The sequence below is a fragment of the Camelus dromedarius genome, chromosome 3, assembly GCF_036321535.1.
Source record: "Camelus dromedarius isolate mCamDro1 chromosome 3, mCamDro1.pat, whole genome shotgun sequence".
Classification (NCBI taxonomy): domain Eukaryota; kingdom Metazoa; phylum Chordata; class Mammalia; order Artiodactyla; family Camelidae; genus Camelus; species Camelus dromedarius.
Window position 1 is genome coordinate 99,977,797 of NC_087438.1, and position 20,008 is coordinate 99,997,804.

Here is a 20,008-nt window from a genome sequence, read left to right on the forward strand (position 1 = left end):
GAGACTGCAGATGGCTTTGCTTGCTGTGGTCTCCCGGCCCTCTGACTGCATCCGCCCTGAACTCAGTGTGCAAGGTCAGCTGTCTCCCATATTGCCAGCTCTGTTCAGAGCAGCAAGATGGGCTTTCTCTGGGAAGAAATCCTGTTCCCTCTCTACGTAGCCAGCATGCTTGGAATCAGTTCCCCGGCAGGGAAGCTCTGCTCCATTGCGTAAAAAATTGGAGTGGAACTGAGAGCTTTTGGCCCCTGTGAGTTTTGGGATCTGTCTTTAACTTGCTTCCATCTCCCCCCTGTCTTCTGGCTGGGCACGAGTTAACACCACACTGGGATGAAAGGACAGCACCACAGGGCTTGGGGTTTTGTGGTGGGAGGCACGGAGTTTAAGCGTGAAGATGGTCACCAGATGATAATAATGTAAAATTCGCTTGTCTTCCCAAGTCTCAGTTCTGAATGTTGGGGTCTTATCTGCCCTCTGCCCTCCAATCCGGATAACTGAGACTCTTTAGGAAAGAAGACTGAACTGTTTTTCGATGGTTATCTTAAATGAGAAACGTGTGACATGTTATGGAGGAGAAGAATGACTCATGTCTCTCTTACTGTGACACCTCAAGCGGTCGGATTATGGAGCTCCTCACACGTGCCAGCACAGGGTTAGGCAGCGGTGGCCAGAGACTTCGGAGGTCCTGCCTTAGGGTTTGTTTTTTTAAAGCAGCCTAATGAGCTGTAATTCACATACCACACAGTTCACTCCTATACAGTGTATAGTTCATGGCTTTTAGTGTATTCGCATCATCCATCTCCATGAGTGATTTTAGAAAACTTTCATCACCCATTTAGCCATCATCCCCAACCTTCCTGTCCCCCCAGCCACTTCCTTAGGATTTTAACCCATAGCCCAAAGTGTGGCGCTCTCCTGTCTGCTTTGTCCCTTGATCGTGCTAAGCTCCATATCCTTTTCTTGGGTGCGTCCAGACAATTTGTAGCTCTCCAAATGCTGCAGTTTCACTGCCAGGGCATTTGCATCTGGAACTCAGTTTTCCTCTGTTCTCTTCACCCCCTGACAAATATGCTAGTGCAGCAGGACTAATTCAGCCTCATTCCTGAGTGCATGAGGTCTCTGGTTAGGGCTCCTTTTATCCTGTCTCCCTCTCGGTTCTGATCTTGCTTTGGAGAAAGTGATCTGGTGTGAGTGGGAAGGAGGACCCAGCTTCAGTAGGTAGATGGATGCGTTGTTTTGAGCAGAAGAGAGGAACTTTTGTTTCTACAGAAGAAAAAATTTCAGTGATATTCTGATTAAGATAATTGCCTTTGGAGGGTCTTAGCTTTAACCGTTTTAGGAACTCCTGATAAAGAAGTACATTTCTCATGTGCTGAAATGAATGGTGATGGCTTGTCTCAGGCCTTCCCTGTCAGAGACCTTGAATTGTTCCAGGAAATTCCAGCTCGAATGTAGAGGACACATTCTCTACCATCTGTATGCTTTCTCTTTCCCTTATTTGCTTCTGTCCCTTTTTCTTTTCCTTCTTTTTTCCTTTCATTCTTTCCCCCACTCCATGTCACCTTGCCATAGGGCCCCAAAAGTGACTGATCTCTGACCTCCTGATTTTAGGAAGAACAAAGCCTTTTGTAAATGGGAGTGACTTGAAGCCAATATCTGGAATTTTAGGATTATAGTTAAAAAGACTTCTAGATTTGAGAAGGCTGTGAATCCATAGAACCAGGAAGAAGTGTGGGCTACGAGTAGGTCCTGTCTTGTAGAAGACATTGTGTGGGGTCCCCTTTCCTGGTACCCTGGCTGCGTTAGGTTCCAGAGGGAAAAGGATGCTCAGAACCAGTGTGGGTACAGAACATCTGGCCCACTGGTCAGCTGCTCTGACGGGGAGCTTATTTTCTGCTTCTCTAGTGGGACCTGATGCAAGTCTCATTTTTATCACTGAGGTGGGGGTGCTGTTAAGATTGTTTTTAACGAAAGTAGGTCAGTGATTTATATTTCAAGAAGATATATATATAAATTTGGGGACACTGAATGAGAGCATGTTTTTTGGGTTAGTTGAACAGGTCTAAATATAATTATGTATATTTATAATGCCAGTTAGAGACCTAGAAACCTAGTTATCATAGGTCAGGAAACTGGATATAAATCTGAGTCTTTACCAGTAGAATCTGCAGAAATAATATATTCTGGACACATGTCAACGAGCCCTGGATAAGATAGCTTGTATCTCCCTCCCTCGAGCTGCCAGTTCCATGGCCCACAAAGCCTCTAGCATAAAAATAGCAGGATGCCCCTTCTACTTTCTTCTGGGGCCTGTATCCCCCCCCCTCTTTTTTTAATCATATGGGCTAATCATTTAAAAAAAAATCCAGCAATCCAGAACAAACTTGTATTTTTTTTCTGATTGTACAGGTAATGCAGATTGATTAGAAAAAGCTTAGAAATGACAGCTGAATAAAAGAAGAAGATGCAGATCCTGCCATTCGTACTGATTAGGGATACTCATTTTGGTTTTATCGTCTATTCTATTCAGGGGGATGTGGTCATCTTCCCGTGTCATTAACCACGCGCTCAGATCGTTTCCAATGGCTGTGTGATATGCCAGGTGTGCTGTGTCAAGATTTACTGAACCCGTGACCTATTTTTGGACAGTTTGGTTATTTCTCTCTTTTCTCCATGATCGTTAACCAGTCTATACTGAATGTTCTTAGAGATACGCCATCATTGTTGCCTTAAGCAAGTTTACATGGGCTGCCCTGTTTCTTTTCATATGTTTAAGATTCAACTCCCACCTCTCTGCTTTTTCCCTTCTTCCTACCAGTGGAGCAGAACCTCGGGGACAAAGAGATGTCTCTTCAGAGTGCCTCAGGATAAGGAGTCCCATGTATTGAACGCGTGAGGTTATATTTACTTGAACAATAATAGTAGTGGTAGCATATCTATCACCATTTAACTGTTTTGTTACGTGTTTTACAAACTTTATTTCATTGTACCTTCACAGCAATATTATGAGGTGTGTGGGCTACCGTCCCCATTAGTAGACTGGAAAGCTGTGGCACAGAAAGCAGAAGTAACTCATCCCACCAAAAAGTATTGGAGTCAGGGATTGAACCCTGATTCAGTGCCAGCTCTTTTGCCCGTAACCAGTGCCATGCTGCTGTCATCTTAGCCCAGTCCCTTAAGTCTTCTGTTTCTTCATTTACAAAATGGCAATGGTAGTGCTCTCTTGAGAGCATGGTAAGGGTTAAATGAGGTTGTGTGTGAAAAGCCGCTGGCACAAAAGCGCAGGAGCTGTTGCCACACCCATGATGGATTGTTTTCACCTTTTATAAGGTAGGAATAATACAGATATTTTAAACATGAAATCTTTGTATGGTCTCTGTAGTGGAGTCTCTAGCCTTCTCCCAGGAGATGAGCCCACATATTAGGAATTATCTCTAGAAATTAGACTGGGCCTCGTACTCTGGCCGTTATTATAATGAACTTAGTCCAAAAGTCTTGATTTTCAACACGTCCAGTCCACAAGATTCTGCATCGTCTTCAGGACCGTTTGGGATGCTGACTTGTCAAAAAACATTATAAAAGTGACACATCCCATGAGTTCCCCTGCCATCCCACCCCCAGCCTCATACCCAGAGGTAAATAAACACTTCCACTTTCTTGAGTAGGCAGCTGACTTCTAACAGGGAATCCTTCCTTGAGTCTAACCTGAGTATCAGTTGCAGTGTTGGGCAAAAAGTTGCCATGTAGATAAGTGTCGGTGTTAGGTGGAGGACGGCGATCTCCATCCTCTGGTCATTCCCAGCTCTAGTAGCTTTACTGCCCACCCCACTCCACCCCACCCTGACCCCATCACTCCTGCCTCTCTGAGAACTTGAACACATGGGCGGTTCTGAGGAAAACAGCAGCACGGGGCATTCTGGCAACATATCTAGGCTGGTTTATCTGGAGATCCAGGACAAAGGAACTCTTCTCTGTCCTTAGGTCTGCTGAATGTCTGAAGTCATTTTAAACATAATAACCCATGTGGGAAGCTGATTGCCCTAGAAAGGAATCCAGGTTTGGGGACTGGTAAGATATTTTGTTTCTCTTGAATAGGAGTAAAGACAGAGTCTTTACTTCATTAGCTCAGTCAACAAATATTTATTGGACTCCAGCTGTGTACTAGGCATTATTCTAGGTATTGAGGGGGACAGTTCTGAACAAGACAAAGTGCTCGCTCTCCTGGAGCTTGTATGTTAGTGGGCAAAGTAAGCAAGTAAACAAACAGGATGCTTTTAGATAGTCAGAGGTACCACGATGGAAATAAAATAACATCAAGAATGGTGGGCAGTGGAGGGTGGAGGCAACCTGAGTTGATGTGGTCAGGGAGCTGAATGACCTTGCATTCTGGATCTGCACCTGGTGACTGTGGTCGTTGGAAATTGTCAACTGTCACCAGCTGGATAGATTGTGTGGTGGATTATATTTTCCCCTTATATTTTCAGAGGCAGAACCATTCTTACTCATTGGAATCATGACCAGCCAGAGCCTTAATGTTCTTAGTAAGGTAGAATCCATTCCCCACATGGCAGCCAGACTGATGTTGTAAAAAATAGAAGCCTTATCAAGTCGCTGTCACCTCAGATTTTCCAGTGGCTTCCCATGTCATTCAGAATACAATTTTAACCCCTTATCAGGCTGATGTATGATCAGGCTTCTGCCTGCCTGGTCGCTCTCCTCTCTGACTAGTCTCCTTCCGCCTTACTGTGCTTTGGCTTTGCTGGTCTCAGGTTCCGCTAGCATACTGAGCACATTGCAGTCATAGGACCTTTTCATTGTCTGGAATACCTTTGCTGCAGATCTTCCTGTGTTCTGCTGCTTCTTGTCTTTCAGGTCTCAGGCAAAGATTCCCTCAAAGAGTCCTCTCCTGACCACCAGACCCACTTCTCAATGCCGTTACCTTGTTTTATAGGTAATGCACCTGTCCCACCCTTTAAACTCTCCAGTGCGTGTTGGCTGAATGATGTCAGAGTTCCTTCCAAGAGCCATCTCGACCACTTGACTGTGTGTTCTAAAAGCAACTCGAAATGTTCATGACCTCAGGCATCCCTTGGTTCTCTTCAGATTTCATTTTCTTTAAAGATTCCATCTCGGACAGATCAGGTGTGACTGCTTTGATTGGATGGCAGTCCAGTCTACCTTTGGGGTAGCACAGGGAATGATGGTGAGCTAGAAGAAGCAAGAATCAAGAACTGGGAGTTGATTGATGCTTCACCAGCCTCGTCCTTGCTGCCCATCACTCTCCTGTACTTGCTGTTTTTCTCTCTTAGATCTTCCTCTGTTTATCTTTACTTTCATCAGGCAGAGGAAAGGAAAGCGTATCTAACATTCTGAAATCTGTGTCATAAGTAGTGCAAGCAGGGGGCCCAGGTCTTCTTGGCTGGGCCATTTTGCCTTCTCTGAATCGATTCCTTCCATAATCTTCACAACGAGAAGAAAGAGACTTATACCTGACTCTTAAATCAACAAGACTGTTTGCTTCTGTTCTTTCTTTAAAAAGAGAGATTTTGCATATTAGAGTATTCTCCAAACTCCAATTCAAAAAGATACATGCATCCCAGTGTTCATAGCAGCACTATTTACAGTAGCCGAGAAGGACATGGAAACAACTTAAATGTCCATCGACAGATGACTGGATAAAGAAGATGTGGTATATTTATACAGTGGAATTCTACTCAGATATAAAAAAGAATAAAATAATGCCATTTGCAGCAACATGGGTGGACCTGGAGATTGTTGTACTAAGTGAAGTAAGTCAGACGGAGAAAGGCAAGTATTATATGATGTCACTTATATGTGGAATGTAAAAAAAAATTAGATAAATGAACTTATTTACAAAATAGAAACAGACTCACAGACATAGAAAACAAACTTGTGGTTACTGTGGGGGAAAGTGGGGTGGAGGGATAAATTGAGAGTTTGGAATTAGCAGATACTAACTACTATATATAAAATAAATAAATAGCAAGGTCCTACTGTACAGCACAGGGAATTATATTCAATACCTTGTAATAGCCTATAATGAAAAAGATTATGAAAAGGAATATATATGTAGAACTGAATCACTTTGCTGTACACCAGAAATAAACAACATTGTAAACTGACTATACTGTAGTTAAAAAAAAAAATTCTCCTCCATGCCCTCTCATTTAAAGGTGTTAAGTTTTAATAATCATTTTAGTTATAGCAGCACAAATGGGCACACATCCTTGATAAGCTTCATAATCAATTATAAAAGACTTGTTTTTCATTTTCCTCTAAGAAGATTTAAAGGATATTTCTTTCGTTCATATTGCAAGTTGTACGTTGTTTGCTGACAGTGTTCTCAGCTGGAACCACATTGTTCTTCCAGGGGCTACCCCCAAGGCATGGTTTCTGTGCAGAATTTTGCTGAAACCCTGTAGTGACTTTTTCTACAGGACTTAATATCTTGTAGAAGATATTAGGACTTCATTTGGATAGTTTCATGTGGACACATGGGTCTTAACAAGAATCAGCCAACAAAAGTCAATGCTTTCTATACAGCGCCTAAATTTTAGGACTGCTTGTCTTGCTACATAGAATTTAAGCAAGAGAGTCAGTCTCTTGTCCCTGTCTCTCTTGGGCTCTGGGCTCTGTTTTGTGTGGAAGGCCACCATTCTTAGATACTTAATTCAGGAGCAGGCAGGGAGAGGGAGGAATGAGCATCACGTCTCTCTCTGCACACACAGATGCCCTGCCTGGCGACATCTGAACACTGGAGACTCCCTGACCCACATTCTCACCCTCCTTCCCCTGCGGTGTCCTGACTGTGCCGGCATCTGGTGCCACAGTCACTTCTCAAATGTGTTGCCAAATGCAGAAATCTCCGTCCTCACAGACTTCTCAGTTGTTGGAAATGAGCTTATGACCTAGAGACACAGAGCCCCGTGGCCATGCCCTCAGTGCCCGAATCTTTGGAGGTGGCTGTGGAGTGAGCTGGCTTGTGGAGGATTCCAGAAAATCCGGAGCCCAAAACATATGCTGGCCCGTGTTTTCCTGACTGTGTGCTGTGCCCTCCGCTCCCTGCTGGTTTCTACTGTATTATAAATAATATTAGAGTTCTTTCCGAGTCAGAACCTTTCCTATTTTTTAATGTATTTTTCATCTGTTTTGGGGGAACGTCCACAGCTTACATTCATTGAAGGCCAAAGCTAGAGGCGGGTGTGGGCAAGCCCCTGGGGACAGCAGGTGCTCCGTGGGCTGGATTCGGCCGCTTGTGTAGAACAGCACGATCCCACCCCTACCCTCGAGTCGCGGGCCCATAAACAGGACATGCTGCCTGACCTGGAGGCCTGACACTTGTTCCTCTGCTTGTCCACGGGAACGACTAGGCTGAGGCTGGTTGCCAGGCAACCCTGGACATAATAGAAGCCAGAGAATTTGTCCACTGACTGTTAAATTCCCTTTGCCTTTTTTGTCTGTTATCCCTTGGAGGCTGGAGGGACACTAGTTTCGGGTGGGAGATCAGATGTACTGGTTTGAAATACTGATTGTGAGAGTCTCACTGTTTTCATCTTCCTGGTTCTAGCTGTCATCGCATAACCCAGAGTTCAATGAGAAGGACAGCTCTAGGGGGGCCCTTGGTTCCCCCAGCAGCTGGGAGAAGGGAGGTGAACTCCCCTTGGAGTCAGCATGGACACGGAGCATCGGGGAGGACCTGTGTGACAGTGGCCGCAGCATTTGTTATCACCATCCTCTCACTGTGGACACAGTTCCACTCTGACGGTGCCAGACAGGCCACTGTTGAGTGGGAGGGAGGGAAGACCCAATCCAAGCTGCTTGAGCAGGAAGGGAATTTATCGTGGTATGTAGCTGGGAAGCCCAGGTCTGGCCCAGGTCCTGTGGCACGCACAGCGTCTGCAGGCTCCTGCAGTCTCCCTGCATCTCCACCTCTGCTTTCCTGTAAGTCGGTGCCATTCCCAGACAGCCTCTCCCTTCATGTTGGCAAGAGGTCTTGTGGCCACGAGTTGAAACGGAAGCCCTGAGCGTGGTTCTCTTCGGCTTTTTGTTGAATCCCATTGAAGCTCGCTTGACCTGAGCCGAGAGTGGAGTCAGCAGCCTATGGAATCTGTGTTCCGAGAGTCAGGGAGGGATGGTTTCCTAGAGAAGTATTAGAGTGCTGTAAATTCGGAAGAAGGGAGGCTGGCTGCCAGGAGGCCAAGGCAGCACAACTCCTCCACATTGGCCTGAGTAGACTGAACAGGGTTATCCAGGGAAGAGAAAGGGCTCTGCCCCACAAATAACAATCTCATGGCTCTTGTCCACATTTGGAGAAGTTAATTTGGGCTACAGGCTAGTTTTAAACAAAGTAACCCTGGAAATTCAGATTTGGAGTGGGATAAACAAGAGGTAGTTTTGAAGCACTGGGGACCACCAGGATTGGGCGGACGGTGGGCAGCCTGAGAACAGTGTTTGGGAGCCACGTGCCTAGTGAGCAGGGGACGGGGGTGTCCGGTGAGTAGGAGGGTGAGAGGGGACTGCCCCTGCTGGGATAAGTGATGAAAAATACAGGATGCGGTGTGTGAGCTATTAAGTAATGCAGCCGCTCCATAACCCCCAGCCAATGATCGATTATCTCACAGCCTGGCCAGTATGAGAACTAGTTCTCCATCTTCTAGATCCTGTTTCCCTGTATGATTTGGGAAACAACGTACCTCCTGTAGAGCTTGTCTTGAATCTGCTGATGGCTAATGTGGTGGATTAGACTACAAGGGTCAGCCAAACTTTCTCTGTAAAGAGCCAGATAGTAAATATTTTAGACTTTGTGGGCCACAGAGGGTCTCTTTTCTTCTCTCATGCCTTTGTTGTGTACAGCCCTTTAATAAGGTAAAAACCATTGCAGCGCAAGCGCCACAGTCCGCTGAGCCCCAGTATGGGTTGTGGGATCAGATAGGCCCCGGTTCCGTTCCTGTCTGCGTTGCTTGTCAACTGCGTGGGCGTGTTAACCTCTCAGAGGCTCCGTTGTCCGAGTCTTCTCATCTGTAAAGTGAGTCTGATAAAAGTACCCACCTTGTTGGGTTATTGTGAGGATGGCTCCCAAAGTACTGTCCCCTTGGAATCATCCCATTGACCCTCTACCCCACTGCACAGCGTGCTCTGTGGGGAGGACGGGGTTGAGCTCTAAGCACCTTTCTAATGTCCCTTGTTCTTCCTCCTTCGATGCCCTCTTTGTCTCTGTCCTGGGCAGGTCTTCATCGGGTTTTGGGAACTTGGTGCCAGTCTCAGTTTCATTTCTGGTCTGTTCAGGAAGTGACCCACATTTGAGTCCATATTTAGCAGTAACTGAAATAAATTGGCTTGGTTCATCATCAAAATGCAGACTATGTACTTGTTTTGCTTCCAGCCTGAAATTCCCTCCTTATCCACTTTTCCACTGCATTCCAATTCATCAGCCTATCGAGGCCTCTTATTAAAGCCAGAAGGAGAACTGTTTTCCCCCTGTTTTATCAGAGAGAATGTTAGAATTGTGGGTTTTTGTTCATTGAACTTGGTGGATGGATGTCAACCTATTACCTGCACTTTATGCAGGTTCATTATGATGGGATGGGTAGAAATCACATGACCTTTCAAAGCCTCAGTATCCTGCAGGCGCTCACCTTCCTTGAGTCCTTGCCCAGGTGACACTTTCTCGGCAGCCTCCTTCCCTCCCACTTCTCCGTTCTACGTTTTTCTGTAGTATTTTTCTCATTCTAACATACTATATAATTTATTTACTATGTTTTCCTTTTTTTGTCTGTCTCTTCCTACTAGAATGGAAATTCTACAAAGCCAAGGATATTTGTTCACTTCTATATTCCCAGTGCTTTGAATGGCATCTGGTACATAAATACATATTTACTGAACGAATGAATGAATGCTTTGATTCCTGCATTGGAATGTGTCCTTCATCCTATTCCCTGTTACTTAGAAATGCACGAGACTTGGGTTTGAATATTGACTCTGCCACAAATTGCCTCTGTCTTTGAGCAAATCATTTAATCTGTCAGGACTGTAGTTTTCTTATCTTTAAAATAAGGGGTTGGAGTAAATGATTGTTAAAGTTCCTACTAGGGCTACAGTTCTGTGATTATAATCTCTGGTTAAAAGAGCCGATGTACTACTATTAAAATTGCCACAGATATTTCCTAAAAACAGTTTGAATTTCATTGGTGGGCAAAGTGGATTGAGAGAGATTCAGAAAAAAATTTTCAGAAGTACCTCTGCCTTCACGAAAACAGTTCTCAAGTTTTATATAGTGTGATTGCTTTCAAGAACCTTTCCACTGGCCCTTTTAGGATAAAGTCCAGATGCCTTGATAGTGCTTTGTTAGCCCCGTGTACTCTGGTCCCTACCTGTTCCTCCATTGCCTTTGTGTCTGTGCTCTGTGTTTTGGTCCTTCTGAATTTATTTTGGTTTCTCCAATGAATGATGGGTTCAGCCCACTGAATATCTCTTGTCCTTTTACCTGGTATCCTGGGTGCCTTCCCAACCCCCTTTCGGCAAATGCCTACTTATACTTTGGGTATCAATACACAATGGGTGTGGACTTAGAGAGGGATTGGCAACGGGGTTCCAGTTCCACTGGGAATCTCACTAGCTAAAGTGAAGACCGAAAAGGCCTGATTTGCTCAAGAACTGTGACTGGTCTGGGTTGGCTGGAGTGTCTGTGAAATAAGCATGCCAGGATCTGGGGGATTAGATTGTAGAAGGCTCGGGTGCCGTAGTGAAGAGACTGTCTTCATTCAGTGGGTACTGGGAAGCCACTGTAAGTTTTTCGAGTAGCAGAGTGACATAATCAAAGCTTTATGAACTAAATAGCACAGATGCACATCTCAGAGTGTTGGAAGCATCATTTCCCTAATCCCTAAAGCATACTTTGTGGGATAAATGCTAGGGCTCCTGTTTTGCAGTCAGCGAAAAGCTGGGACACGTAATGATTAAAGGACTTACTTCAGGCGTCACAGAAAAGCAGCGATTGAGCCAACAAGGGTTTTTATAATTAGAATTGTGACCTGCAAGACTGATGAGTGTTGCAGGTGGCTCCGTTCATTTTTTAAGTGGGTAGCAAGATGAATAGTTGTGTGAGTGTTGAGAGGCTGTCTCTCAAAGGGGACTGACTCATGGATGCTTCTGGAAGCTTTGGCAGAGACTTGGATTCTGTTTAGGAGATAGCGGATCCTTCTGGGGACGGATAAAGGATGCTTCTTTGTGTCATAGCTGCTGTCACCCTATGCGGTTGCTATATGTGCGGATTTAGTGCAATCCAGGAGCAGATAGAAGCTGATCTCCTCTGCTGTCTAGTTGGGGAAGAGAGTTCTTTCACAGCAAGCCTCATCTGTGATCGCATTTTACTTAAACTTTAAGGGAGGTATTGGGTTTTGCAGCATTGTTACAGACTGTTTAAAAGTTGAGTTTAAGAATGCAAGACTTCAGTGTACACCACTGATGATCTCCAATGACTAGTTCCCACTCTGGGCTGGAGCAGTGCTTCTCAAACTTTCCCAGTCGCCTGAGGGCCTCGTTAAATCAGGCTCTGAGGTGGAACTGGGAACTCTGCGTTTCTCCCAAGCTCCCAGGGGATGCTGTTGAGTTGCAGGCGAAAGACCTGGATCTCCCTTTGCCTGAACTTTCTTCCTTTCCTCTCTGCCCCAGCCTTTCTCTTTCTTAGTGTCTCAGACACTTGTCCCCATTTCATCCCTGCTAGTATTTGCCACCAGGACTCACTGTTTAGCTTGTGGCTACCACTGTTGCCAGAATGGTCTTTTCAGAGTGACAATCTGATCATGTCACCATACTGCTTAAAACCCTTCAGTGGCCCACAGTGCATCCCCACCTCTTGGCCTGGCCCATCTGCCTTTCTGGTTTCATCTTGCACCATCTTTGCATTTTCAGCTACGGGGCCTCTTTTGTGCTCTGTTTGATGCTCATGTGCCTCTCATCACAGTACTTTAGCATATGGTTCTCTCTGGTGCTGTGCTCCTCTGCCTCCCTTCCCCTATTTCTCCTTCAGATCTCAGCTCAAGTGCTATTTCATCTGGAAGCTGCCCCGGGCTTCCCCATTTAGTGACCTTCGGCTTTTGCCTCTTCTGCCGTTGCCAGGCCTCTCTGGTCTCTAGCTGGGGTCAGTAGCAGGGAAGTAAGGGGCTTAGCTTGTGAAATGCTGGATATTAGGTTCCAACTGTCTGCTCAGTTCCAGCATCGTGCATCATATTAGGAAGTTGTAGATTGCCCAAGAGCTGCCTTTCAAAACACTCTGCCTGGCAGGATGGTGATGGTGAAAGTGTACTTCGTAGTATGAAGGAGGAAGGGGAAGAGCTAAGAGTTTCCACCATGAACCAAATCCTGTCTTCTAAAGCCTGCTTTGGGGGCTGTTTGTGAGTATGCACTTGGTGAAACAGTCATCTGCCCCTCTCTGCCCCCATGCTTCTCTTTTTCCTACTGTTCTTGCAGTTTTATAAATGCAGAAACTATACCCCCAAACAAAGGAGTTGCCGAGCAGAGGGCTGTAGCACATGGGGCTGAGCTGGGAAAAGAGTCCAGGTCGGATGGCCCCAGGCCTCTTCGTCTTCTGGGCTGCGCTGCCCTGTATGTGGTTGAGGGGGGGGGGTGTCTCCTTGCAGCCCAGCAGCCCTTGGGCAGCTCCCTGGGCCTGCCAGCGGCCCTGCTGAGATGAGGCTGTTCTTTCCCAGACTGGAATGCCTTGCAGGCATGCCCTGAGTGGGCTCTGCGGCAAACCTAAGAGACCTCAGTAATGTGGTCACCTTTCCTGCTGTGTCACAGCCCTTACAGCAGTGAATGCTATCCTGAGTAATGACTCTGGGGTTTCTAGAGGCCTGTTTTTATGTTTCCCCCTCCTTTGGTAATTTATCCTCTGTATCTTTGATCCTTCTCATAACTTACTACGACTGAGACTGAAAAGCGCACTTAGGTTCCAAGCTCCATGAGGACAGGGTCTGGGACTGTAGCCTCAGTTGTCTGCCCAGTGACTGGCACATAATAGCTGCTGCACAGATGGTGATAAGGAGAAACTTACTAATTTGCAATATGGTGGGCTACTCCACCCCCCCCCCCCATCTTTCAGCGGTTCTGCCAGTGATGCTTTGAGGCTGAGAGTATTTGTGCCTGTGAATTCCTGCATAGGCTTTGCTCCAGGAGCCATGGGGAGTGACATGCTCCGGGAGCATCACTGTCATTGGCTTCATGGCTGCTCGTTCCCCTGCTTGACTCACTGGCCAATGCAGTGGGATGCATATTGTTAAATGAAACGGCTCATCTACTGGGGCAAACCTCCAGGTGGTACATTGTTCAACCCTCCTCTTATCCTTGAACTTGAGCTCTGAGAGGAGCCATGCTTACCTTCCCATTGTCTGGCATGGTGATCCAGAAAGCACTGAGTGCAGAATAAATAACTATAAAATACTCAGACTAAGTGGATGAGTGATGAATACATATGTCCTAACTTAAAGGTTGGGGTGCTGAGCTGGGGAGGACCATAGAGACAGCAGCTTATTCAAGTCTGTTGTTCATGACTCACTGGCATCTCCCTCCCTCCCCCACCTCTTTATTCTGGGCTTCTCTTCCACTAAACTGCCTTCGGAAGGCCAAGCTCTTTTTCTTGTCTCATCCTGTTCTTTGTGTTTCATTGGCAGACCTGCTTGTGGTGTTAGTGCAGTGATTTCCCGGCTTTCCACAGCTTTTCTCGGGAACCCAGCAGCGTGTTTCCAGGGCTCACGTGTGCTTTGAACCTCCTGGGTGCATGGCGTCTGTCTGCAGGCTGGAGGGTCTTGGCATCAGGGCGGGAGGGAAGCGGGGGCGGTGGCAGAGAGAGATGGAGATGAGGCCAGGCTCATTTTGTGTTCCAGTCCAAGCACGTGTCCAGACCTCCCCATCCTGTGGCTCCCAATCCTTCTTGATGAGGAACATCAGGCACGGATGGGCTCTGGGTGGGGTGTGTGTGTTTGTGCACACAGTTCAGTCATCAGCTCACTGTGTGTGCTGTTTCCTGTGCTTGAGGCACCTTTAATTGTGTGGTTTGGTTGGTTGGGGCACAGGGCTAATTGCTTTTTCTTTGTTTTTAAAACTGCTTTCTGGACACAGATTTGATTCTTTTCTTTGGTCTTAAGCTGTGAAATTCCCACAGGAACCTCTGAATTGTGTTTTACACATCACCCCGTTCTACCTCCTGTCGTCTCCGAGTTAACACCCATGCTCCTGGTGCTGTGCTGGGGAAGAGTGACAGTCGTCAGTCACATCTCTCGGGGACGCCCAGTGTGGCAGACCTTTTGCAATATGGTGCACACTCACTGAATCCTCAGAACAACCTTACAAGGTAGTGGTGCCGTCGCCACTGCCACCGTCTCCATTTTATAGATAAGGAGAGCCATGCGATCCGCTTGGAAGGATGTTAGATGCTCCTTTTTGATAAAAGCAAACAAACAAAACAAACCCAAAAATCCAAGCATCCCTTTGAGAAATAGGAATGGGTACCTGGCCTGAATCACAGGCATATCTTCTAGGCTGCCTGCTAAGGTGTAAGATTTAGTAGAGGGTTTTTTTTTTTTTTTCCCATTTTCTTTTTTAGAACTGTTACCAAGGAGATATATTGCCTCCTAAAGGCAAATACGATGAAGAATTCCCCCTGCTTTTGGCTACTCTTGTGTCTGAAGAATGTCACCCATACCCAGCTGTTTTCCTTACAGGCAGTAAGGGTGAAAAGGCTTTGTCCTGAACTCTGGTGATCAGAGTTGCCCACATCTCTCAGAGAAACCTTGCGTACTTTAAAAATGAATTAAATCCATGCCATCCACGCTCGTCTGCGATGTCAGCCATTGGTTAGAGTGTCCATATGAGCGTTTGCCTTCTGTCTGGTGAGTAGGCGTGGGTCAGATTCAGTCACCTTGGAGAAAGTGGGTGAAAACTGGGCTGAAAAGAGGAATATCAAAGAAGAGCTGTTCCCTCTTAAATCCCTGGCAGCTCCCGAGGCTGTGAGCATTGAGATAAGAAAAACTGTTCTGTGGTCCTTTCTATATGAATGAGCCATTTGTTTACGACAAATGTCCAGGGAATTTTTTTCTCTGTTACAGTAATGGCTACAATTTTCTCAGTTGTAGCCCAGCTCCATTATCACTGGGGATGAAGGAGATAAATGGATGTGTTGAGGTTGACGTTTTTCAAACTTCGTTTTGATTCTAGTCTTATTTTCAGAGCACCCTTTAACAGCTGTACCCAGTTAGAAGGATTGAACTCGGTTAAGATTTGGTCACCTTTTGTTTTTTACGTCCTGCATTTTAGCAGAAAGGCTCACAAGAAGTGAAATGGCTGAGAGATGGCAGCAGAATGAAAGCAAGAAAAAACAATTATAATCATCAACTGAAGTGACTCTCGAGTATTTTGTGGATTGAAGTTGCTCAGTTTTGTTGCTGGAGAAGTAGATACTGGAAAAAGATTTTTCAACAGAAATATAATTCACTTACCTGAGAACACTGGAAATGTGGAATTAGCTCAGGGACACCTGAACAGGTTGTAGATGGAGTCTGGGACTCTGGGGAGAGACCCCTAGATTTAATTTTTAGCTTCAAATTGGGTTGCCCAAACTTGAGTTTGATTTCACCTTCCATAAGCCTCAGTTTCCTCACTTGTAAAATAGAGATAATAGTACACGGGCCTACCACATAGGGCTACTTTGAGGATTTGATGAGCCAATAGTGCACGTAAAGTGCTTAGCATTGTGCTGGTTACAAGCTCAGTGAATGGTGGCTGGTATAGACCCCTTATTCCAGCTTCATATACGGACTCGCACTAAATTTGGAAACCTTATTTTTCTGGCCTGCAAAGTCTTTCTGTGGTTAAAGGGTAGTCAGTTGAACTGAAGATATATATTGTCTTATGTTAGGAAAATAAAATAGTTAGGCGGTACCACTTCAATATAGAGTCACCAGATAAAATTCTGGATGCTCAGTTAAACTTGAATTTCAGATAAACAATGAAAATTTGGTAGTGTCAGTCAATCCCCAGATATTTGTTGTTTACCTCGAATTTAACTGATTGTCTTGTATTTTTATCTCTGAAATCTGGCAACCCTAATTTAATGCCACTATTTGCCTTGTTTGGAAGCTTTGGCTATCTTTCTGATCCCTGCAAATGAGGAATTTTAAATAGGATGTTGGGATCTGACCTCATTTGCTTCTACCCCATACTCCCCATCCTTTGTTGTTGCCAGTGGAAACCTGTCCTTTCCCGAATAGCCCCATCAGCCACTAAAACGCTGGCTGCGTAGCAGCCCAACATCTTTGCTGAGAAATAAGCCAGAAGGAAACCTCTCTGACAGCAATTCCTCTGCTTCATGGTATCACTGAGCTTGTGGTGAGGAGGATGTTGGAAATGGAATCATAAGAGTCCTGCAGCGATGTTTGGGGTTCACCTTTGAGGAGTTGGGGGTCCACAGTCAGGGGCTCCAGGGGCATCTCGGGAACTGTATTCTCAGGCTTCAGGAGCCATTGAAAGCCTTCCCCTGGGAAGGACTCCAGCAATGAGCATCCTTTGTCTGCAGGTCTAGGGAACCCACGAATACAAAAGAAATAAAAATCGTGGTCCTTGATTACTGAGGAATGTGTAGTTTCATGGGGAGATAGGACCAGCATGTCCCAATGACTGTTGTAATTTACCGAGCACTTCCCTGATGACTTTGCCTCAGGACTGCTAGGGGTTTTCCATGCGTGGTCACAGGGATCCTCACAGCAGCCCCGTGAGCAGGAGCCTAGGCAACTGGAGGAGCCACCTGAGGAAACTGGAGCTTAGAATATGGGCTGGAGCCTGGAGCCTCACGCAGGTTGGTCTGCCTTAAAAGCCTCTGTTCTGTCTTGTCTCCTTTGCATCAAAACTGGCATGTGTAGTTGAATCACGTGAAATTACCAATATCTTACCAACCATTTTTGACCTTCACAAATGACACTTTCATATAGTTCCACCTAATCCAAAGAATTAAATGATAGTTACACACATATACGTACACACATAAACATACACACACACACATATAAACACACTCACCGTAACGTAGCTATCACACACAACTTGCTGAGGCTGACAGGAGTGGATGAAATTCGTGGAACTGGGTCAGGTTACCAGAGAGGCTTCTGCAAATTGGTTTTCATTCCTTCACTCCCCTACTCTCCTACTCACTCTCTTGCTCACTCACCGAGGAGAAACTCACTGATTTAGGCAACCACTGATCTGTTTTCTGTATGCCGGCCTTTTCTGGACGTTTTCATAGAGATGGAGTCATATAGTATGTGGTCCTTTGTGTCTGGTTTCTGTCCACCGCACACACTATTTTTCAGGTTCATCCATGCGTTACCATGTGTCATTCTGTGCTACAGGTGGACACTGCATTTTGTTTTTCCATTCACTTTCATAGATATTTGGGTCATTTCTGGTTTTGGGCTATTATTATAACGGATATTGCTACTCCACACATTCTCTGCAAGTTTTTGGGTGGGCGCATGTTTTCATGTCTCTTAGGTAGGTAACTGGAAGTGGAGTTGCTGGGTCATGTGGGAAATTTCTCCTTAACTTGAGCAGATTGTTGAGGAAGGAGAGTGAAAAGGGGGTTTACATGAAGGCTTAAAAGTGGGAATGAGGTTTGGGTTAGCCAGCAAGGCAGTAGTGACCTGGGGTAAAGTGCCAGAACCCAGCAAGGTGAGCTGGACAGGTTATAAACCGGGAGAGTGAGGAGCAGCAGCTGGAGTGAGTGGTTAGCCAGAAAGCTCCTGGCGTCCACGAAAGCTAACGCTGCTTCTCTTTTCGTATTCAGCAGCGTGGGCAAAAGGCTTCTCTTCCCTTTGCTGTTTTTGGACAGAGGTATTGGAATAGCTTTTATCTCCCCGCAGTGATGGTCCTTTACAGTAAACTAGCGGTGTCTGCACTGGAGCATCAGTTCTCAAATGCCGAGTCCCACAGTTTTTGCTGAGAAAAATACAGACAACATAATGGGTTTTTCATAAAGCTGAATTTATATGTCTTATTCTGAGTGTATTTTTCTTATTATTTTTGAATAGTTAAGACTGTTCTTTTTATATTCAGTGATAGTGATAAGTTTTTTTTTTTTTTAATGCTTGTGCTCGGAGTAATAAAATGTTGGCAACCACAAATGTTGTGTGTGCACACACATGCATGCACGTTCATGTGCCTCTGTGTTTAGTTTAAGTCAGCTGTTGAAATCCCCGAATCTGGGAACCACTCTTCTGGGGAAGGTTTTGGGAAGGAGGCTGTTGGCATGTGTGGTGGCCTCTGTGTTTTGCTTCCTTCCTCATTTTCTTATATAATTGTGGATTGTGGGTAACTAGACTGATGCCTAGGTGAGACCAAAATAAAAGATTAGTGAAACCAAGAAAGGACTATCCCGAGCACGTCCCCACTCCTTCCTTAGACATCTGAATCTGTAAAGTACGCCGTCTTCAGGCACTCTGTTAGTGTAAGGAAGCCCGACCGAGCTCAGGTCGGATTTTGTATGCATGTTTGGAGCAAAGTGACAGTTGATTCTCTTAAGGGTAAGAGGTTGTTTTCTTTGGAGATTCTGCTGAGGCTGGAGGCCCTGCAGAAGCAGTACTGTGGTGAGGGCTGTGGTCCAGAACAGCAGCCCTGGGTCCTGAGGGTGCGGGGAGCCCCCAGGCTTGCTCTGGAGTGTCTGTTCTCTAGCTTGGGGTTGTGGAGTGGAATTTTTCTGAAGCATAATCCTGAAGTACACACAACCACTTTCTCCACTTAATATCAATAGTGTTGGCGCTGTGTGTGAAATTAACTAAGAGGGAAACGCATTGAGCTGAACACTGTGCTTCGTGCCTTCAGGCCTGGTGTAATTTGACTGTGGGGACAACTGTGTTAGAGAGGGGCGGTTATTCCATTTTTTTCCATTTTCGTGTGAAGCACCTCCAGGTCAGGAAGGTTTAGTACTTGTTCCCTCAACTTGCCACTGGGTGAGAGGCGCAGAGGCAGGATTCAGACCCAGCCTGTTCTCCGAGAAACCCAAGCCCCTCAGTTCAGCAGTTTCTAACCCCAGTCTCATTTGCAGAGGCCCAGCGCTGGTTCCCTTTCACTGCAGGGGTCTTGTGTGTGGAAAGGTTGCTGATTTAGCAGGTTGTCCCCGAGGCAGCCTGCAGGGCTCTGGTGTGTCGGACACACTCTATTTGCTGCCCCTCTGTCCACAGACAGCTCTATTGATTCAGCCCTGGCTGCCCTCCTCGCCCCTTTTGTTGATGCATCCCCAGAATGTGCAAGTTTGCACCCGAGTTGCAACCCCAGCTCCTGGGGCCGAGGACAGGATGTGAGCGCCTGCCCGGGTGTTCCTGGGCGGCTGCGGGACAGAGGGTTGTGCTGGGCCCCGTGCAAGTGCCTTCCCCTTCGCCTGCCCTTGGAAACTGGGGGCTTTTTATCTGTTATTTTCAGGCAGTTCTTACCCGTCATAGTTTAAATGCTTTGCCATTTCCTGGTGAGGAAGAAGGTGGACAGAAAATGAGAAATGGCAAAGTTTTATCCATTTTTTTTGTCTATTTTTAAGTTTAGGGATTTGTATTTTAGGTGGCATCTGGACTGAACAACAGCTGAATGTCTTGCCTGCTTGTTAAACTTCAGCCATAGTTTGAGGCAATGAAATCCCATCCGTCTAACTCATGTCAGATTTTGCTTAGTGGTTCTTAGGTAATTTCTCCCGTTTTTTTCCCCCTTTCTTCCACCTTCCAATTTAACACTTGCCTTAGTTTTTGTGCTCAACCACCTGAGAGATAGGGCTGATGTTACTAACTTCTGGTAAAATGGAGTGACCAAGGCATGCAGTGCTTGAGTGGGATAGGTCTGGCTGGAATGGGACCTAGAAATTAGGTCTTCTTATTGCTAGCCCAGCTGCCTGTTACCATTCTGTGGAACAGGTTTGCCATTGACAATGGGGCCAAAGGACTGGGCAGAACTGGAGGCCCTT

At 45.9% G+C, this 20,008-nt stretch overlaps 1 protein-coding gene across 3 annotated transcripts in view; it reads left to right on the forward strand.

Annotated features, from left to right (window-relative positions):
• ARHGAP26 (Rho GTPase activating protein 26) overlaps positions 1–20,008 on the forward strand; it is a 414,773-nt gene that overhangs the window by 14,831 nt on the left and 379,934 nt on the right. The window contains exon 1 of one of the 3 annotated variants that reach the window (XM_064484408.1): positions 12,178–12,410. The exons of the other annotated variants lie outside the window; for them this stretch is intronic. The gene's annotated coding sequence lies outside the window, so the exon portion shown is untranslated. Of the gene's footprint in view, positions 1–12,177; positions 12,411–20,008 lie in introns of those variants that run through there. 3 annotated transcript variants of the gene reach the window in all.